Source organism: Schistocerca gregaria, chromosome 8 (assembly GCF_023897955.1).
Source record: "Schistocerca gregaria isolate iqSchGreg1 chromosome 8, iqSchGreg1.2, whole genome shotgun sequence".
Classification (NCBI taxonomy): domain Eukaryota; kingdom Metazoa; phylum Arthropoda; class Insecta; order Orthoptera; family Acrididae; genus Schistocerca; species Schistocerca gregaria.
The window spans coordinates 307,638,019-307,656,126 of NC_064927.1; positions in this window are offsets into that span (position 1 = coordinate 307,638,019).

Sequence of the window (18,108 nt, forward strand, 5' to 3'; positions counted from 1 at the left end):
TTTATAGAAACGTTTGAGGATGCAAACGGAAATAAACTCTGGTGAGTAACAGAAAATAATGCATATGCTAATAAGCTTACTCACATGAACCGTGAATAATGCCGCAGTGGTATAGCTTGCTGTCTCAGGAAGTGATGGTCGTACCATAAGTTCGGCCACATCGGAGGGTTATCTGTGGAAAGCCCAGCCTTACATATGGTCACCGGTGAAGGTCACTTTCCTTTCCAGTAGTTGCAGAAACACCAGTCTGAATGAGTGACTGATATAGATAGCCCTGTAGCACTAGGTAACATGACCGTGTTACACTTGTAGTGTGGTGCCAAGGCTGAAAGTAAGAGGAGACTAGGAATTATATTGCACAAGGACATGGATTTTTACTGTATGGTTTTATGAAGAGGCATATTCTTGGATGAAATATTCCAAAGGAAAAGCAGTCCCCCATACGGATATCATGGAAATGATTAATCAGGGGAATGTTGTCGTCATAAAAAAGTGGTCAGTTGAGTAAAGGAGTGTCAACACAAAATCAAACAGTAATAATGCAGGAGCAGTTGTAATAATGCTCAACAAAATAAAAATGCGGAAGAACTAAACAGCATATTGAACGGCTTATGATAGCCAATATATATAGAAAGTTGTCCCATCACAAAATTACAAGTATGAGTATGTATGACTTCTAGCCCTGAAGGTGTTAAAGAGATTGAAAAAATGTAAATGAGTTAAAAAATATTTAGTTAATTATAGAGTAGAAAATTTGATTCGGGTGAGGGTCTCCGAATCAGTAGAAGAAGGATAATAGTAGGAGAGTATGATCTAGGGAAGGAACGAAAGGTGAAGTTAGCCGGTAGAATTTTGAATGGAACGCAATTTAATCGTTGCTAATGCTTGGCTTAAGAATCGTGAAGGATAATTGTATAAGTGGGACATGCATGGAGACACTAGTGGGTTTCATTCAGATTATCTAACAGTAATAAATGTAAATGAAAAACATTTCCCTGAGCAGCTCTGGACTCAGATAATAGTTTACTTCTAAATATAGATTAATGTTGAATAAACTGCAGAGAGGTAGGAAATAAAGACGATGGATTCTGGATAAATTGAAATAACCAGAAGGTGTTGACAGTTAGAAACGTATCATTAGGGAACGACTGATCGAAGTAGTCGAAAGAAATGTAATAGAAAATAAATGGGTAGCTTTCAGGAATGAAAGAGCGAAAGTAAGAATTAGATAAAGAAACAAAGTGACAGGACTCAGTCTAAATGCTTGAAATGCAGATAATACATTAAATATGCACAGAAGCTCCAAATAAACTGGTACGGGCATGTTTATTCAAATATAAGGATACGTAAACAGTCGGAATACGGCGCTGTGGTCTGCATGTCCATGTTACGTTCATTTAACTTGATCATAGCTGAATATTCATATGGATACCGCTTCAAAAAGCTTTCTGATTGGATATTGTACCTATTTAGTGTGTAGTGAAGTCGAGGAGCCGGCCAGAGTGGCCGAGCTGCTCTAGGCGCTTCAGTTTGGAACTGCGTGACAGGTACGGTCGCAGGTTCGAATCCCGCCTCGGGCGTGGATGTGTGTGATGTCCTTAGATTGGTTAGGTTTAAGTAGTTCTAAGTTCTAGGGGACAGATGACCTCCGATGTTAAGTCCCATAGCGCTCAGAGCAATTTGAACCATTTGAATTTTTGAAGTTCTCTCCATTTTATGAGTTCTCTCCATTTTATGAGTAAATGACACTTGGAATCAACGTAGAACGTACTAAACTTCTCCTTAATGTGCATTCCGACACTCCGTCCACTATTCCTAAGCTCATTGACCCTAAATTCCCTGCAATGAATGTGTATGAGAAGAAACATGTTGAAATTTTGTCCCCCTGATCGGCCGTTCCGAAGTCTGACAGTTAGAACTCACGTTTCATGCTTTTCTATAAAACTTACAGCTAAATACAATTAATGTTTCGTGTGACTTCTGCCGACATGGAATTTATTGGGAGTTAGACAATAATAAGCATTCTTTGTTCAAAAGGGAACACGTAACTGCGAAAAATCACATGTTATATGGTGAAAGTTCGTCCCACAGTAACTCAATCAAAATTTAGACGATGTCAATATTTCACAGAAAGTGGGCAGCTTTAAAAGCAATCATGGATCAAAATGGCTCCTAAATGTTTCTGGGGTTTCATCGACGCCATGTCATGGTGTGTTATCACGATCATCAGGGCGAAAGAGGATGTTTCACGTTACTACGTACTTGTTTCTAATTGAGTTGTCTATTGTAACGGTCCAGTTTCATACATTTTTATTTATTCCTCCTAAAATATTAATTTAAAATGTGAGAGAAACGATAATGGACCTTAAAAGTTACTGAGTGAAGAAAGAATAGGGACAAGTGAGAAAACACCATTTACTCAAAAATTTTGTGGTAATCTGAGGCATACACCCGTACACTGAAAAGAACGATGGAGTTGCCACACAGCTAAATACTTCCTTTTCCGTGCAATGGCAAACTCGGGGGACTAATATGGATAAGGTGGAGGTGCACACCAAACGTTATGGAACAAGAGACACTACACAACCCACATGGAGCAAGAGAGTCTACACTATCCACACGGAAAAAGAGGCACAACATAGCCCTCATGGAACAAGAGGCACTACATAAGCCACATGGAACAAGAGATATTATATAGCATACATGGTACGGCCCCTCCTGCCGGAGGTTCGAGTCCTCCCTCGAGCATGGCTCTGTGTGTGTGTGTGTGTGTGTGTGTGTGTGTGTGTATGTTTTCTTTAGCGTAAGTTAGTTCAAATAGTCTATACGTCTAGGGACCAATGACCTCAGCAGTTTGGTCCCATAGGAATTCACACACATTTGAACGTTTGAACATTCATGGAACAAGAAACTCTACACAACCCACATGAAACAAGAGGCACTACATAACCCACATGGAACAAGAGGGATTACAAGGCTCATATGGAAGAAGGGACTCTACATAACCCACATGGGACAAGAGACTCTACATAACCAACACGGAACAAGAGGTACTATGTAACCGACATGGAACAAGAGGCACTGCATAACCCACATGCAACAAGAAACACTACATAGCCACCTGGAACTAGAGTCACTGCATAACTCATACACAACAAGAAGGATTACGTAATCCAACTGCGGATATTTCTTGAAAGCAACAGTTAAAACTGAATGGTGAAGGTGGTTCACTTTGCATGTATCCATTCGGGACTAATCTGTTTATAATTGTCCCCGGCCAGGGCGACTGAATTTATTATTGACAGTTATTCAAGCTGTGAGAATAGCTAGCTCTACAGATGCAGAGTGTTAAATGTTAATAGAAGAACATATGTTCTTAAATCACTAACCAATGGTTTACTTTATAAAAGTAACTGAAGTGAAAGTGTAGTCGTTTTATTTCCAATATTTTTTCTTAGAGTGCAGCTTTTCGATGGTGCGCTTACATGTAATTATTTATTTCTTGGATTACACTTTCGTGTTCAGTTATTTTGTTATCAGCCCCCGTGCTTGCCGAATATTTTATTGCAGTCAAGTGCTGAATGTAGGGCACCTGTAATCATTTTCATTTTGAAACCCTAATTTTTTCAGGGAATGTTTACTTTGACCACTTATGGCGATTGTCCACTCGAACAAAATTATAAAACGAACGTACGCTTAGGGAGAACAGTAGCGATAGAGATTTCAGGCAGCTTAAATAATATTAAATAAATTCAGTCATAATTTTAAGTAAGGGACTCGCCACATGGGTATAATGGTAAAAAATGAAAGACATATTTAAGATGCAGTCAGCATACATACCAGCAGTGCAGGATACCACACATGACACTTAAGGTGACTGATAATGGCTGAACCTAAATTTTGCTTTTTCGCTTAAAATTCCACAACTTTTTCAAATTATGACTACTGTGCTATTTATTGATAAGGAATAGACAACCATATTAGCTTACCCATCATGGTTCATTGATGGCCACGTCCAAACGGAAACTTGTATTGATTTATAAAATGTTCTGCTGCCGAAGTAGCAGGCTGATTCACGCTGGGACATTTTTAGCGACAGTTACTACTCCTGACATGTCATTGCTACATGTAAACACATTTTTACCCATTTACAGAATAGACAGTCATTCTGCAATTGGCTCGCTATGAGAAACCAGTTCTTTTTCCAATAACAGTTCCTGCAGCAAGTGGCTGCTTTCCAGCATCAATGTCTAGAGGTATCATTTAACGTGTAGCACGGGGCATTTCGGTTGACATACGCACTCTGTTATGCGCACGTCAGAAGCAAGTACACGCGGCCTCCAAATGGTGTCACACCGGGTGCTAGCTCACCGTTATTGTGGTAATACGACATCCATATTGATGAGCCGATGTCATTCAATAACAGTGTTTGCTGCCTACACATAGCCCAGAGGAAGCCACTGTGTCCCGTAATTGCTCCACTGTAACTATGTCAAACAGCAAACACCCGTTCGGCAAACTCGACGGATCAAATACAGTTCTCCCACCACTATCTCTCACAGATTGTCTCCCCAGTTCTTCTACCCCAAGAGAGGTGGTCATTTCGCATGAGCCTAAAAGTCTCCGTCTTCATTTCTCGATCCACCGAAGTTTTTTTCTCCGCTCATATTCCCTTCAACTGTCTCCTAGACTGATTCATCAGCTCCGCTAACAAAACGGCTTTTATTTTTCCTGAGAGGCAAAAAGCAGGACGATTCTATAAAACTGTATATAAAATACTTCCACTTGCACAATGCGCTTATAATATTAAAAAATAAAAAATGGGGAACGCTTCCAGCGCAAAAGTCTCGTACGATTAAAAATATTGGTCACTTTTAATATCCTCGATCAAGAGACACGGCAAATTCCTTACCGTGATAAGTCTGTAAAAAGACGTACTGGCACTTTGATAAAAGCCAGTAACTTCAGTGAGGTGTGTGGCACAGTACAAAAATTCCAGTGAGCAAAACAAGAAAGGAAACAAAAATCAGCTTATACAAACTACTGGCCAAAAAAAATTTAACTCTCTGAAAGCGAAACTGATTCGAGAAGAATTTTCGAGGCTTAATCCCACGGAAAGCAACTTAAACGGCAAAGACGCAGTAAATGAATAAAATATACTCGTGAGTTGGATTAAGTAAGCGAAAACAGAAAGCTTTGTAGCGGCCGTGTAAGCTGTCAGTCGTCGAGTTGGTTTCCTATGAAACCTTGAATGCAGCAACCTGCTAGAAAGAGATATCTAAATATAACAAAGAAATAATGGACACTAGACTTAGAAGTAGATACCCTTGGTGTAGCGAAGCAGCTTCAATCACCTAATCATGGCAAGGCCTCCGATGCAGGTTGTATACCAGTCAAATTTCTTTCAGAGTGTGCTGATTCATCAGCTACATACTTAGCAATCACATACAACTGCTCGCTCGCCGAATGACCCGTACCTAAACACTGGGTAGTTGCACAAGTCACGCCAATACCCAAGAACGAAAATAGTAGTACTCCGCTGAATTACAGATTCTTATATCTTACGTCGATTTGTAATAGGATTTTGGAGCATATGCTGTGTACGAATCTCGAAGGAAACGATTTGTATAGTATCAGCCAACGCGGATTCAGAGAAAGTAGCTGTTGTGGAACACAGTTCACTCTTTATTCTCACGAAGTAATGAGTGCTGTCGATATGGGATGCCAAACTGGTTCCATATTTTTATATTCCCAGAAGGCTTTTGACACCGTTTCTCACAAGCGACTTCTGAGCAAGTTGCGTGCCAATAATCATCTCAACTGAGTGACTGGATTCGTGACTTCTTGTCAGGAAGATAACAGTTCATAGTAACTGTCGGAAAGCCATCGAGTAAAACAGAAGTTCTGGCTTTCCGCAAGGATGTATCATAGGCCCTCTGCTGTTCCTGTTCTAGGAGACACTCCAAGCAACCCACTTAGATTATTTACATATGATACTGTCATTTACCGTCTTGTTAAGTCATCAGATGATCAAAACCAATTGTAAAATGATTTAGACAAGACAATTGTGTGGCAATTGACACTAAATAATGAAAAGTGTGAAGTCATCCACATGAGTACGAAAAGGATTCCTCCGAATTTCGATTACTTAATACGACATACAAATCAAAGAGCTGTAAATTCAACTAAATATTTAAAGATTACAGCAACGAATAACTTAAACCAGAATTATCATGTAGGTAAAGTTGTGGGGAAAGTAGGTCAAAGAAAGCGATTTATTGGTAGAAGGCTTTGCAAATTCAACAAATCTACTAAAAAGACTGCTTACAATACTCTTGTCGCCCTCTTCTGGGGTATTGATATGCATTGTGGGATCCGCAGGATGGACGGAGAGCGTCGAAAAAGTTCAAAAAGCGGCAGCTTGTTCTGAATTATCGCGAAAGTGAAGAGAGTGTCACGGAAATGATTCGGGAACTGGTGTAGCAATCTTTAAAACAAAGGCGTTTCTTGCTGCGTCAGTATCTTCTCATGAATTTTCAGTCACCAACTTTCACCCCAGAGAGTGAAAACAATTTTGTTGGCGCTCACATACAAAGGAAGGAATGCCTATCATAATAAAATAAGAGAAATCAGATATCGCACAAAATATTTTTCCGCGAACTAGTTGAGAGTTGAATAGTAGATAAATAGCTTGAATGTTGTTCGATGAACCCTCTTCCAGGAACTTAACTGTGAACTGCAGAGTAAACTTGTAGCTGTTGACGGATGCAGACTAGCTAATTAGCATTACCCGTTAGTGAAAATGATGACTACGACGTAAACGATGACGATGATGATGATCATGATGGTGATGATGATGACGTTTTAAGTCAAGTGGCGCAAAGTGTCATCTGTGTAGCAGCAAAAGAATTGAACTGGATCTCGAAGAATTTCTCGCAAGCTGCTAGAGGAATTTTAATGTTTATCTAAACTGCCAAATACGAGGGCAGAAAAAAAAGACGTGCAGTTTCATTGGACGGGAGATGTTACGAAGTTTTTCAGCTACGGACTTGGGAGATTGCTGTACATAGCCCTATCCAGGAAATTTAGATCACAGACACATCCTAACTTAATAAATGTCTTTCCTCTTTTTAAATTAAAGTAGTTGAGGAGGGGGGGGCATGTTACTAGAGTAATTTTCTCTCACAAAGAGCTTGACAGATATTAGAATCCAGAGTTCAAACTTATGTGACCCTGTATCCTCGACTAACACGTGAGAAGTAGCGATGTGGTATAGTGCTAATTTACTTACGCTTTAATAAGTTGTTAAACTTAGGAGAAGAAAAACTTCTTAGCCAAGATCGCTATCAAAAAATCAGTTTCAGATCTTCAGTAAGATTCTTACAAACACCCTGTGCTAGCTACAGAGCAAAATCTTTTCATTGAATTTCCAGGTACGTAAAACATGAAATGAGCGAGGCGTTGGCACGTAAAATTAAAATTACTATATACATTTACTTTTGATTTGCCAACGCTTCGCCCATTTCGTGTTTTATGTACCAGAAAATTCAATGAAAAGATTTTGTTTGTCGTTGATACAAGATGTTTGTAATAATCTTTATGAAGATCTGAAAATGGTTACTTACTTTCACCGAAACCGGTTATCTACAATAAAGTTTTTATAGTGAGTCGACTAAGTTCTTCTTCTCCTAAGTAATCTACAGATCGTCCCTTCAAGCTCAAAATAAATAAACGAATGAATATTAGAGAATACATAAGTGGTATGAGGAGGCTTCAAAACTAAGTTGTACATGATTCTGGTAGCCCAAGTAACTTTTATTGAATGCTGTCCTATTCTTTAAAGTGACACAAAAACATGACATAACTTTTCAGTATATTCGCCATCTCTCTGTAAACAACGGCAGGGATGCCCTATCAACCGATCAATTCTTCGACGCTAGAAATCCGCTCCTTAGGCACTGAGCCATTCGAGAACCGATGTGTGAACATCCTCGTCGTTGAGAAATCTGAGATTGTTGCGAATTAGTGCCTCACCTTCCTGAACATCGTCATTTGTGGCCGATGTCTATGGATTTCCTACCAATCAGCTTCACCGACTTCCAAGAGGTCTTGTTCAAATTATTGCTTGCACTTCACTATGGCTGGAGGCATTTGGTCTACATTTCGCCAGACTTTCACGGTGAGTATGTGTGCGATTTAGACGATTTGCCACAAGACTCGTACTTCCCCGCGTACTGCAACTTTGGAGTGCGTTCCAGTTGTCGCACAGATTCACTTGCACAAAGTGATGCACCGCAACGGAACTGTCTCTGCAGAAAACCCAGAACATGTCTTCTTTTCTGACAATGTACCACTTTTATTGTGCTATGGTCTTAGCACGGAACGGCATGTGTTACTTACATTTTAAAGCCCCTCAACATAACATAAAAATGTATCTGATGTATAGCCCCTACCAAATCTAAATAGTAATACTACAGCAAAGGAGTTCCTACTGAAATACATAGAAGGTCCGAAATAATTGTTACTGCAATATGTGGGGAAACGTAGTACCATACTGCCACCACTACTGTTCTCAACCTTTCCGGGCAGACATGAGTGGAAAAAATACAGTATTTTGTGCATCTCTACAACATACTACACTGCACAACAGAATTAAAGGATCACGTCTGCAGAATCGTTTAATTCTCAACCACAGAGACGCTCAAGTTTGAAATTTGGCTCAGAGGTGCGTAGAAACTTCCTCCGTGATGGTGTAAAATCGTGGCGCCCTGTGACGTCATCCTCCGGCTCTACGACGCTTCAGACAGCAAGGTGTCGACACATGCGGGAAAAAGTACCACAGCTGAGAAGATCATGTGACATTTAAGGTGGTTTAATGATGTCACATGGACACCAAATTTCACCACAGTTCTAAAAAAAAATGGCTCTGAGCACTATGGGATTTAACTTCTGAGGTCATTAGTCCCCTAGAACATAGAACTGCTTAAACGTAACTAACCTACGGACATCACACACATGCATGCCCGAGGCAGGATTCGAACCTGCGACCGTAGCGGTGTGTCGGTTCCAGACTGAAGCGCCTAGAACCGGTCGGTCACTCCGGCCGGCTCACCACAGTTCTATTCAATGCCATTGTGGATGCGTCACACGATCAGAAGGTCGTCCAAGCCTGTCTTACCCACTTTTCATCCCATCCTTTGATCTCTCTGCAGTGGAGATAAGAACAGCGATATCCTGTTTTCTTATCGATGACCGAGGAAAACATTGCAGACACGCTGCCGCTCAGATTCAGCGCGACAAGGCCGCAAGGGATGGCATAAAGCCCGTCAATGAAACTATCCCTTTCCCCAGGGCGTTGATTCTCAAACAGTTCGCGCTCTGAAACGACAGTTTGCAGTGCGATGAGCAACAGCAAGACATTCTGGACAACCTTTGACGCTGCCTACGTCCTCGGCATTTCAAAAAATGGTTCAAATGGCTCTGAGCACTATGGGACTTAACTTCTGAGGTCATCAGTCCCCTAGAACTTAGAACTACTTAAACCTAACTAACCTAAGGACGTCACACACATCCATGCCCGAGGTGACATTCGAACCTCCGACCGTAGCGGTTGGCATTTCAGTGCTTCTACAAGGACACTGTGGGGCTGCATCATTATCGAACGTGATGGTACCCGTTTGGAACACAGTGCGGCCGCAATATTTGCTATTGTGTATGGATTGGAAACACTAGGAATAGTTCAAAACAACTCGGAAAAATTTGAACGTAATCAGAAGTAGCTAAGGATACTTATACTCTTTCAGCGCACCTATTTTGTGCCTTCCTGTGGTGTGGTCACAGGGGGATGCGTCACTGACACGTGCGCCAATGAAAAGGAGCACAAACTCTGACTGTTTCAAGGATGAGGCGAGAAAACTGTCGTGCCCCTTTAAAGAAATCGTCCTGGAGATTCCCTGGAGCGATTTAGGGGAATCATGGAGAACGCAAACCTGGATGGCCTGACGGGGATTTCAGTAGTCGTCCTCCCGAACAAGAGTCTGTGTAGCGTCGATATTTAACCTTAAGGAACAGAATTATGGATGAGACAATATTAAACAATAGGTACGTAGTAAAGAAATATGAGGAATTAAATCGCTGTAGTGAGTCACGATTAGGCACACTGCCATTAAATTTTTAAAATTCTCAATAAAGGTAGGCAAAGGTAGGCGGGTGCCATCAAGAGTTTTGCCGAACTGTGGCGGGGAGGGGGGTGATGAGGGGATCAAAGGAACACTTTGCCGCTTTATTCACGCATGTATCAATGTCGCATTCCCTGTGATCATGCCACAAAATAGGAGCGCCGAAAACGCATAAGCACCCTTAGCTGCACCGGGTTACGTTCAAATTTCGTCGAATAGTTTTGAACGGTCCCTAGTGGTTCTGTCTTGTACACCAGAGGAAAACTTGCGGTCGCTCTGCACTCCAAACAGATGAGATCTTCATCGAGGGGGATGCGCCTCACAATGTCCTTAGAGAAGAGCTAAAAGGACCGAGAATGTTAACAGTGTCAGATGTTTGAAGGACGTATTAGTATTGCTCATCGTCTTCTGAACGATCATTTTCGACCCCGAAATATATGGAGATCAACGCCCCAGGGAAATGGGTGCTTTCACTGACGCCCTTTATGCCACCCCTGAGGCCTTTCCTTGCCGATTCTGAGCGGTGTTGCGTCTAAAATGTTTTCCTAGGCTATCAATAAGAAAACTACGTGATTTCAACGATGGGCGTCGCGGTTCTGACCTCCATCGTAGAGGTATCAAAGGAAGGGGTGAAGTGTGGTAAGAGGGGCTGTGACGACCACCTGACCATGCGACACGTGCACGGTGGCATTAGGAAGAACTATGATGAAATTTAGAGCCTTTGTGACATTATTAACCTACCGTATATGTCACATGAACTTCTGAGCTATGACCTTTCTTCGCAGTGCCGACACCTTAGTGTTTGAAGCGCTGTCGAACCCGATAGTGGAGTCACAGGTCGTCACGCTATTGCACCATTATAGGGGAAGGTTGCTGGCACCTTTAAGCCAAATTTAAAACTGAAATTTTGCAATGGGTGGTAATTATGGGGCTTCGAAAGTGACCCTTTAATTCTGTTGCGCAAAATAGCTACTACTAAAAACTAGTGGAGAACGGGAATAAAACAAAGGAACAAAACTATTCCAGCAAAGTGAGCCCATAGCACACTGTACAGCTTCGTAATCGAAGCCTTCAATTTTTAAATGTTTACCAAATTAGTAGTAATGTTATAACACTAAGATACCGTGACGTGTTTATGAACTGTAGATTAAAATTGAAGAAACTGCAAAAAGGTAGTAATTTGAGGAGATGGGACCTGGATAAACTGAAAGAACCAGAGTTTCAGGGACACCATAAGGGAACAGTTTACAGGAATGGGGGAAAGAAATACAGTAGAAAAAGAATGGGTAGCTTTGAGGAGTGAAATAATGAACGCAGCACAGGATCAAGTAAGTAAAAAGACGAGGACTAGTGGAAATCCTTGGGTAACAGAAGAGATACGATACTGAATTTAGTTGATAAAAAGAGGAAAATACAAAAATGCAGCAAGTGAAGCAGGCAAGAAGGAGTACAAAAGTCTCGAAAATGAGATCGACAGGAAGTGCAAAATGGCTAAGCAGGGATGGCTAGAGGACAAACGTAAGGATGTAGAGGCTTATCTCACTAGGGGTAAAATAGATGCAGTCTACAGGAAAATAAAAGAGACCTTTGGAGATAAGGGAACCACTTGTATGTATATCAAGACCTCAGACGGAAACCCAGTTCTAAGCAATGAAGGGAAAGTAGAAAGGTGGAAGGAGTATATAGAGGGTCTATACAAGGACAATGTACTTGAGGACAATATTACGGAAATGGAAGAGGATGTAGATGAAGATGAAATGGGAGATATGATACTGCGTGAAGAGTTTGACAGAGCACTGAAAGACCTGAGTCGAAACAAGGCCCCCGGAGTAGACAACATTCCATTAGAACTACTGACAGCCTTGGGAGAGCCAGTCCTGACAAAACTCTACCATCTGGTGAGTACGATGTGTGAGATAGGCGAAATACCCTCAGACTTCAAGAAGAATATAATAATTCCAATCTCAAAGAAAGCAGGTGTTGACAGATGAGAAAATTACCGAAGTATCAGTTTAATAAGTCACAGCTGCAAAATACTGACGCCAATTCTTTACAGACGAATGGAAAACTGGTAGAAGCCGACCTCAGGGAAGATCAGTTTGGATTTCGTAGAAATGTTGGAACACGTGAGGCAGTGCTGACCCTACCACTTATCTTAGAAGAAAGATTACGGAAAGGCAAACCTAAGTTTCTAGCTTTTGTAGACTTAGAGAAATCTTTTGACAATGTTGACTGGAGTACTCTCTTTCAAATTCTGAAGGTGGCAGGGGTAAAATACATGGAGCGAAAGGCTATTTACAATTTGTACAGAAAGTAGATGGGAGTCATAAGAGTCGGGGGACATGAAAGGGAAGTAGTGGTTGGGAAGGGAGGGAGATAGGGTTGTAGCCTCTCCCCGATGTTATTCAATCTGTATATTGTGCAAGCAGTAAAGGAAACAAAAGAAAAATTCGGAGTAGGTATTAAAATCCATGGAGAAGAAATAAAAACTTTGAGATTCGCTGATGACATTGTAATTCTGTCGGAGACAGAAAGGACTTGGAAGAGCAGTTGAACGGGATGGACAGTGTCTTGAAAGGAGGATATAGGATGAACATCAACAAAAGCAAAACGAGGATAAAGGAATGTAGTCGAATTAAGTCGGGTGATACTGAGGGCATTAGTGTAGGACACTTAAAGTAGTAAAGGAGTTTTGCTATTTGGGGAGCAAAATAACTGAGGATGTCGAAGTAGAGAGGATATAAAATGTAGACTAGCAATGGGAAGGAAAGCGTTGCTGAAGAAGAGAAATTTGTTAACATCGAGTATTGATTTAAGTGTCAGGAAGTCGTTTCTGAAAGTATTTGTATGGAGTGTAGCTATGTATGGAAGTGAAACATGGACAATAAATAGTTTAGACAAGAAGAGAATAGAAGCTTTCGAAATGTGGCGCTACAGAAGAATGCTGAAGATTAGATGGGTAGATCACATAACTAATGAGAAGGTATTGAATAGAGTTGGGGAGAAGAGGAGCTTGTGGCACAACTTGACTAGAAGAAGGGATCGGTTGGTAGAACATGTTCTGAGACATCGAGGGATCACCAATTTAGTATTGGAGGGCAGCGTGGAGAGTAAAAATCGTAGATGGAGACCAAGAGATGAATACACTAAGCTGATTGAGAAGGATGTAGGCTGCAGTAGGTACTGGGAGATGAAGAGTCTTGCACAAGATAGAGTAGCATGGAGAGCTGCATCAAACCGGTCTCAGGACTGAAGACCACAACAACAACAAACAACCCCATGACATAAGCTAATGTTACCCTCTGAAAGGATTAAGGAATTTTGACCGAACGTTTGTCTAGCGGATAACGGTACAGGACTTCAATTTTGAATAAATTGCAATTAATAGAAAAAAACTAATCAGGCTTTAACTTTGGGGGGGGGGGTTAATTAAAGTAGTGAAATTCCTATATGGATGAAAAAATGAACGGTCGCCAGACCAATTCGGCACATTTATTTCGAAATATTAGTTTAAGAAAATTGAATATTAGTTGTTGAAGTGACTTTCATTAAGATTTCCCTTTGAATAGCACAAAGGATACAAACTGACACAGGGAACTCTGAGCTGCATGTAGCAGCAGTCACCAATAATGCACATACTAGTAACCATAGATAGGAAAATTGTACCAAACCCACATTAATATGAGCTACACTCAAAATTGTTGCTTCGATCAGTACTGAAATGCTCCTGCAAGAAGAGCAGAACTAAAATTGGCCAGAAGGCGCTTCCGAATTAACTGACATATAAATACCACAAATAAAGATAAATAATGTCATGAATAAAATATTTACATCCTTCTGCTTATATTTGTTTCCCTTAGTAGCAATTATATTCCAATTATCTTTCTAATATGAGAAGAAAATGGTGGGAACCCATAAACTGATACTGTATCACTAGTCAAACTCTATGATTATTTCAGTAGCAAAATTTAATTCAACTAGAGTTTTTTCCTTAGCTTCTCTTGTTATAGTTTTCAACCTGCACCACGCAAGTAACGAGCAGCCCTTAGTGGCTCGCCATCACAGTTTTTTTAATTTTAAATATCTTTGTGACTAATGCCCTCTTGGCATATTTATTATTTTATAAATGACATATAAGTACTGCCAGGCTTTCACAATGATTCCGTACTTATACTCTGTATCACACGTTTTAGTCATAATTCTGTGACCATATTATAGACCATTCTTTGATTTAAATTCTGAGGAAGACACTCCTAACAGTGTTGAAACCCGGATAATTCGTTAAAAATTAGTGACCGAGGGCTGTTTTCTGTCAGTAGTTCATGTTTTTACTTTTCCAGGCAAATTGTTCAACACTGAGCACCATGAACTTCAAATAAATCGTTCATAATAGTAATCAAGGTTAAATTATGTTTCAAATAAGTTTAACTTATGTGCGCCTTTCATTACCTGTGAAGCAGGTATTTTAGACAGGAAGATTTACACAGTCTGGCACAGAATTTTTGAAAAACGGTACTTCGCAATAAGTTGAGAATATTTAAGTAAAATTCTTACTACCTTCACTATTAATAATCCTTGCACATGTGACAAACATAAATAAACAATAATAGTGCATTTGACAGGATACTCGGTTTTATAAACACTTAGGAAGGGATCCTGCATAGGTTCATGATCAGGATAAAACTTATGGTTCTAAACACAGGTTTATAGCACTTTGATTATTATTAAAATCACTCACAGAAATTAAACGGTCCGTGCTCTGATACAGATCTGTATGCATGAAGTTGGTAGAGCAGTGGCAAAGTAGTGGTGGCAAGCAACTTGGCAGCTAGCTGTACTGACAGCTCTTGATGTCTGAAAGCTCTATACAATTTCTTCTTGGCGACGGATTTTTAATGTGTTAGAGCCATTCCTTATTGCCGAGAGTACCATTCAACAGCCAAATCCACATACGAGGCACAATTACTTGCAAAGCGGCTTCCAATTGCATGCCTTGGCACAGTCGACGGGTGCCGTGCAACGTCTAGCCACTGACTGCGTATCGTTCCCACCAAGTAGCCGCCCAGTGCGAACGCCAAAACCACCTTTTACACCGCGTCGAGCCACTTCCGTTGTGGAGGGACTTCCCTACGTCTTTTACATATTACAAACACAACCGCCTTAAGCAAGAACCATCTTCCAATATACAAAGTTTTTCTTCTAAATATACACATATTATAAAATTTCATTATTTTAGACATCATTTAGCTTTATCCATATATACATCACAATACTTTAAATTTCCCGTCACAAATCAATGACCTTAACTACCAAAGAACAGACACTCCATAACCGTAGATACACAGTTACCTACTACAAACCTTCCACAAATCGATATAAGTGTTACAAGGTCGATTAACTCTCCAGTCTCTGAATTTGAGGTTAGGTCAACGCTTGCATAAAAATTACTGATTCTGGCAATATTCTGACATCACGTCACACCTAGCGCTCATTTCAATTCTGGTTTGTTGCTGCTTTTTGAGGGAGCTAGAATTACTGCTGCTGTGGTTAGTGTGCTACTTGTCGAATTTTATAAAGTTCTCTGTCAATCAGATGTGTTACTGGATACTTCGCGGCAGCATTTAAATAATTCAGTTTTTGGTGAACCAGTGTACGCTATTAATTCGACCCATAGTTTTGTCTTGCACTGCTAAAAAGTTGGAATAGGAAACAGCTTTCTGACAAAAGATTCTGAAGCCCATACAATCCAATACATAATTTTTTATGTCTGCGTAATTTTCACTGATCCTGAAGTCCTTTTTTTGCATCGATTTCATCCAGTGGAACAATTATTGAACTACACTCCTGGAAATTGAAATAAGAACACCGTGAATTCATTGTCCCAGGAAGGGGAAACTTTATTGACACATTCCTGGGGTCAGATACATCACATGATCACACTGACAGAGCCACAGGCACATAGACACAGGCAACAGAGCATGCACAATGTCGGCACTAGTACAGTGTATATCCACCTTTCGCAGCAATGCAGGCTGCTATTCTCCCATGGAGACGATCGTAGAGATGCTGGATGTAGTCCTGTGGAACGCCTTGCCATGCCATTTCCACCTGGCGCCTCAGTTGGACCAGCGTTCCTGCTGGACGTGCAGACCGCGTGAGACGACGCTTCATCCAGTCCCAAACATGCTCAATGGGGGACAGATCCGGAGATCTTGCTGGCCAGGGTAGTTGACTTACACCTTCTAGAGCACGTTGGGTGGCACGGGATACATGCGGACGTGCATTGTCCTGTTGGAACAGCAAGTTCCCTTGCCGGTCTAGGAATGGTAGAACGATAGGTTCGATGACGGTTTGGATGTACCGTGCACTATTCAGTGTCCCCTCGACGATCACCAGAGGTGTACGGCCAGTGTAGGAGATCGCTCCCCACACCATGATGCTGGGTGTTGGCCCTGTGTGCCTCGGTCGTATGCAGTCCTGATTGTGGCGCTCACCTTCACGGCGCCAAACACGCATACGACCATCATTGGCACCAAGGCAGAAGCGACTCTCATCGCTGAAGACGACACGTCTCCATTCGTCCCTCCATTCACGCCTGTCGCGACACCACTGGAGGCGGGCTGCACGATGTTGGGGCGTGAGCGGAAGACGGCCTAACAGTGTGCGGGACCGTAGTCCAGCTTCATGGAGACGGTTGCGAATGATCCTCGCGGATACCCCAGGAGCAACAGTGTCCCTAATTTGCTGGGAAGTGGCGGTGCGGTCCCCTACGGCACTGCGTAGGATCCTACGGTCTTGGCGTGCATCCGTGCGTCGCTGTGGTCCGGTCCCAGGTCGACGGGCACGTGCACCTTCCGCCGACCACTGGCGACAACATCGATGTACTGTGGAGACCTCACGCCCCACGTGTTGAGCAATTCGGCGGTACATCCACCCGGCCTCCCGCATGCCCACTATACGCCCTCGCTCAAAGTCCGTCAACTGCACATATGGTTCACGTCCACGCTGTCGCAGAATGCTACCAGTGTTAAAGACTGCGATGGAGCTCCGTATGCCACGGCAAACTGGCTGACACTGACGGCGGCGGTGCACAAATGCTGCGCAGCTAGCGCCATTCGACGGCCAACACCGCGGTTCATGGTGTGTCCGCTGTGCCGTGCGTGTGATCATTGCTTGTACAGCCCTCTCGCAGTGCCCGGAGCAAGTATGGTGGGTCTGACACACCGGTGTCAATGTGTTCTTTTTTCCATTTCCAGGAGTGTATGTGAAAAAAACGTAAATTAGTTACAAACTACAGCATGTACACACTTTATTCAACATGTAAACGTCACTGCAGATATTCGAATTTAGGTCATGACATGTTCGATATGTCTGCCACCATTGCCGACGACGTGCCGCAGACGAATAGCGAAATCCTGCATGAACCGCTGAAGTGTCGGAACATCGACGCTGTCGAAGACCTCCTGAATGGCTGTTTTCAGCTCGGCAATCGTTTTGGAGTTATTTCTGTACACATTGTCTTTACAATGGCTCCACAAAAAGGAGTCGCGTGTGTTCAGATCCGGAGAATATGGTCGCTAATAGAAGCCAGTGCCTGCGGCATCTCGGTACCACGGACCCAGAATGCGGTCCCCAAAGTGCTCCTACAGGACATCAAACACTCTCCTGTTTCGATGGGGCTGAGCTCCGTCTTGTATGGAACACATCTTGTCGATATCAGGATCACTTTGGACATTGGGGATGAAATGATCATCCAAAACGTTCAAGTATCGTGCGGTAGTCACCGTGCCATCAAGGAATATCACACCGATCATTCGTTGCTGGACATTGCACAGCACACAGTCACCCGCTGAGGTTTGCAGAGAAATCTCAATCGCGGAATGCGCATTCCTAGTCCCCCAAATCCAAAAGAAAGTGGACATCATCGCTG